Consider the following 4,973-nt stretch of genomic DNA (forward strand, 5'->3'; position numbering starts at 1 on the left):
TTCGAAATGTCGATGTTCATGTGTCCTGCAGTTCACACGTTGACGCGCAATTAGCTGCGTTCTTCATCGACCCACGAGCCAAGTGATCCACCGTTCAGGGTAATCTTTTCATATATTTTTTAAAACTCTTGTACTCCATGTACTCTTAATACTCGGTTCGAGCGAAGCCGAGATCCGACACGACCGACCAACGGGAATCGGACGCGCAGAAGTCGCCGGAAGATCGACGACACGAAAACGTTCGAAAATGAAATCCGACGAACGCGCGAAGATACGCGCGTCCGCCGGCCGGGCGAAAAGTACATTATGATATATAACAACCATCGAGATCGAAGCTCCGTTCGTCAGGAAACGACGGGGATATAACACCCGATTCTGAATCCTCTGTGCAGCACACGATCTCGCGAAGAAATACGCACGGTGGCTAGCCCATATATATATATATGTGTGTGTGTGTATATATAATACGATATGCATTCCTCTCGTCCAATTATTCAAGAAAAAGAGCGTGCGCCTCCATCGTTCGGGTGATGTAAAGATTCGATGGGACTCGCGCGACCCTCGGCCTCGAGCGGTCTTTCCTCCCAATATCCAGAAGCCGAGCTTTGAAAAAACTCTAGCGACGGCACGGGTGTCCGACTCACGACATCGAGGCTTCGAAGTCGGCGATCTCCTCCGAACGGATGGCGATCGCGACGACTCAAAGCGTGAAAAATCGACGAAAGAGAACACATCTCCGTTCAGGTGATTGTTTTTTTTAAAAAATAAAAAAATTCGATGGGACTCGCATCCATCTACCTCGCGCGGTCTTTCTTCCCAATATCCAGAAGCCGAGCTTTGAAAAAACTTCAGCGACGGCACGGGTGTCCGACTCACGACAACGAGGATAGACAGCCTGCGGTCCCCTCTGAACGGGTTATATGCGACGAACTAGACGAAACTTTAGTCGTTCAGGTGGTATAAAAAAAAAAAATTCGATGGGACGCACGCGCAGCCGTCGTCCTCGAGCGGTCTTTCTTCCCAATATCCAGAAGCCGAGCTTTGAAAAAACTCTAGCGACGGCACGGGTGTCCGACTCACGACATCGAGGGTAGACAGCCTGCGGTCCCCTCTGAACCAACTTCGGCTAGACTAGTTACGAATCGTTGCTACGCATCGTCATCATAGTCATCGTCATCATCATCATTATCATAGCGGGCCAACATCCACGCAATGCGTTTTCGTTCTAGGTTACCCGATCCACGAGTATGTTACAAGTGGTTTCGTTATTTCGAACAAAACGACATACGAAGAACACACGCCCTATGGGTAGGAAGCACGTTTCGAGAACGACCGAGAGCGGTGAAAGAGACGAAAGGTCGACGCGCATAAGGTATCCATGGATCTTCGAAGAGAACCTTCGAAGATATGTCGGTATCCTTTCTACATGCGCGACTCGCTACTCGTACTTTCGCTCTCGTCGACTCGTTTTAGTCGCTTCGTTCGATCCCAAAGAGGAGTCTTCGATGTCCCGTTGCTAGGAGGAGAGCAAACGCAACACAGACCACGAAACATAGAAGAGAATAGGCGAGCATGATCTCTCCGACACGAGGCACTTTAGAGATTTTGTTATTCGTTTGTACGGTCTCCACGACGCAAAAAAAAAAATACGAGATCGTGGCGGCGGGTCTTTCTGTATACGGCCTCACGCAAGCGCCTCGATCTCATTTCTCTTTACGGGTGGTTTCCATTCGTAATTTTTCGTTCGATATTCGTGTCAAAGTTTAATTTTCGAAAGCTCAAGTTCCCATTTATAGTTTTATTATAAAATCATAATATTCGCAGACGGCGGGTCTTTCTGTGTACGACCTCACGCAGGCGCCTCGAATTCGTTTATGTATGTATATATATATATATATATATATATATGTATCTCTTCATCCCGATGATCGAGAGAGAGTGCCACCTTCTCTTCATATAGTTTCGTAGCTGGAGGGTCGTCTCCTCCTTATGTCTTTTCATCATTTTGCCAACGGAGTAAGCCACGCTCCGGGCGAATTTAACTGTTCTTTGTTAAAGTATATAGCTTGTTGATACGTCGTATATACTTTGGTTCGTCGATATAGGAGGAGTACGGCTCCTTACCGACTTATACAGTTTCGTATTTTTCAAGTGTTCAAGTCAAATTCTTTAAGTTTTTGTGTTATATCGTTAATGATCCTTCCGCAGGTTCACCTACGGAAACCTTGTTACGACTTTTACTTCCTCTAAATGATCAAGTTTGGTCATCTTCCCGGTAACATCGGCAATGCTTATCACATTGGCCGCGCACCAGTCCGAAGACCTCACTAAATCATTCAATCGGTAGTAGCGACGGGCGGTGTGTACAAAGGGCAGGGACGTAATCAACGCGAGCTTATGACTCGCGCTTACTGGGAATTCCTCGTTCATGGGGAATAATTGCAAGCCCCAATCCCTAGCACGAAGGAGGTTCAGCGGGTTACCCGGGCCTTTCGGCCAGGGAAAACACGCTGATTCCTTCAGTGTAGCGCGCGTGCGGCCCAGAACATCTAAGGGCATCACAGACCTGTTATTGCTCAATCTCGTGCGGCTAGAAGCCGCCTGTTCCTCTAAGAAGATTTGTTTGTACGTTGGTAGTAAAAACCCACCGACCGAAGCCGGGGGCCTTCGAGATACCATAAGTTACGTCTATTTAGCAGGCTAGAGTCTCGTTCGTTATCGGAATTAACCAGACAAATCGCTCCACCAACTAAGAACGGCCATGCACCACCACCCACCGAATCAAGAAAGAGCTATCAATCTGTCAATCCTTCCGGTGTCCGGGCCTGGTGAGGTTTCCCGTGTTGAGTCAAATTAAGCCGCAGGCTCCACTCCTGGTGGTGCCCTTCCGTCAATTCCTTTAAGTTTCAGCTTTGCAACCATACTTCCCCCGGAACCCAAAAGCTTTGGTTTCCCGGAAGCTGCCCGCCGAGTCATCGGAGGAACTTCGGCGGATCGCTGGCTGGCATCGTTTATGGTTAGAACTAGGGCGGTATCTGATCGCCTTCGAACCTCTAACTTTCGTTCTTGATTAATGAAAACATTTTTGGCAAATGCTTTCGCTTCTGTCCGTCTTGCGACGATCCAAGAATTTCACCTCTAACGTCGCAATACGAATGCCCCCATCTGTCCCTATTAATCATTACCTCGGGGCTCCGAAAACCAACAAAATAGAACCGAGGTCCTATTCCATTATTCCATGCACACAGTATTCAGGCGAAGGTAGCCTGCTTTAAGCACTCTAATTTGTTCAAAGTAAACGTATCGGCCCACCTCGACACTCAGTGAAGAGCACCGCGATGGGATATTAGTTGGACCGCCCGCGAGGAGCTAAGCCCACCGATAGGACGTACCACATAATGCCAGTTAAACACCGCGAGCGGTGAACCGACACTGTGACACACAGATTCAACTACGAGCTTTTTAACCGCAACAACTTTAATATACGCTATTGGAGCTGGAATTACCGCGGCTGCTGGCACCAGACTTGCCCTCCAATTGGTCCTCGTTAAAGGATTTAAAGTGTACTCATTCCGATTACGGGGCCTCGGATGAGTCCCGTATCGTTATTTTTCGTCACTACCTCCCCGTGCCGGGAGTGGGTAATTTGCGCGCCTGCTGCCTTCCTTGGATGTGGTAGCTGTTTCTCAGGCTCCCTCTCCGGAATCGAACCCTGATTCCCCGTTACCCGTTACAACCATGGTAGGCGCAGAACCTACCATCGACAGTTGATAAGGCAGACATTTGAAAGATGCGTCGCCGGTGCTAGATGACCATGCGATCAGCACAAAGTTATTCAGAGTCACCAAAACAAACGATGGACGGACAGACGAGCCATCCGCCACCGATTGGTTTTGATCTAATAAAAGCATTCCTACCATCTCTGGTCGGAATCTGTTTGCATGTATTAGCTCTAGAATTACCACAGTTATCCAAGTAAATGTAGGTATGATCTAAGAAACCATAACTGATTTAATGAGCCATTCGCGGTTTCACCTTAATGCGGCATGTACTGAGACATGCATGGCTTAATCTTTGAGACAAGCATATGACTACTGGCAGGATCAACCAGGGATCTTATAATATATTCCCAAAAACCAGCATTTTCGTTTAAAAGTTCTCTCTGTGTCGTAGGTGGGACGTAAGCACCGTACGACGAGACTTTTCATTTTATATATATATGTAATATGACTTAGAGAGCAACGTTCCATGGTTCAGTAACAACGTCACTCAGCCACTTTAATTCTCCTCCTCTCTCACCATCATATATCGATACAAAGATTCATACTTCACAGAATTATTTCTGTTTGTAACTTTTCTCCTCCAACTTCTCTCGTAGAATATAACTTAGCGGTAAAGCACGTATACGCATGCTGGACATACCGTAAGAATATTCTTTTATAAGCTTCAACACCTCTGTAGAGACGCGTTACCAGAAGATAACGCACTCTACAGAACGCCAAAAGGACCATCGTGCAGCTACAAATAGCTTACAACCGATGGTCTCTGCAAGAATGGCTACTCCGTAAGTACAAGCACACACGCATCCAACTTTTGTCAAATACGTGCACACAGGTCACCAGCTTCCCGACTAAGGGGAAGCTTGCCACGTTAACGGTCATTACGTCCTAGACTTCGACCCGCGGCGCAGCAGTGTAGAGAAAAAACCAGTACGAGAACGGAGGAACAGTCGAGAAATAGCGTAAAATACACTAAGACTCGAGGAGCGGTGACTGAATTCTCAACCGAGGCCGTAGAATAGCCACGCGCCCAGCGCTGTTCCGACCGAACCGTCCGGCTCGACGCTTCTCTTATAGATACCAAGGGGCCGGCCGGAAGGCCGGCGCCGGTCGGGCTAGCGGCCGCGCGCTTATGGTGCAAAACCTCCGTAGCAACGTACCGTTCGGAAGGGACGCTGGAACTTAGTCGCTCGC

At 48.0% G+C, this 4,973-nt stretch overlaps 2 non-coding genes across 2 annotated transcripts in view; both read right to left on the reverse strand.

The window, feature by feature from the left end:
* The window catches only part of LOC126928632 (5.8S ribosomal RNA), a 155-nt gene extending 53 nt beyond the window's left edge, over positions 1–102 (reverse strand). The window contains exon 1 of the ribosomal RNA XR_007716866.1: positions 1–102. This exon is cut by the window's left edge and continues 53 nt beyond it. This is a non-coding gene — a ribosomal RNA (5.8S ribosomal RNA).
* Positions 103–2,191: 2,089 nt separating this feature from the next.
* Positions 2,192–4,114, reverse strand: LOC126928633 (small subunit ribosomal RNA). Its single transcript, XR_007716867.1, has one exon. It is a non-coding gene; the product is annotated as a small subunit ribosomal RNA (ribosomal RNA).
* Between the last annotated feature and the right edge of the window lie 859 nt (positions 4,115–4,973).

This window comes from Bombus affinis, unplaced genomic scaffold (assembly GCF_024516045.1).
Source record: "Bombus affinis isolate iyBomAffi1 unplaced genomic scaffold, iyBomAffi1.2 ctg00001195.1, whole genome shotgun sequence".
NCBI lineage: Eukaryota > Metazoa > Arthropoda > Insecta > Hymenoptera > Apidae > Bombus > Bombus affinis.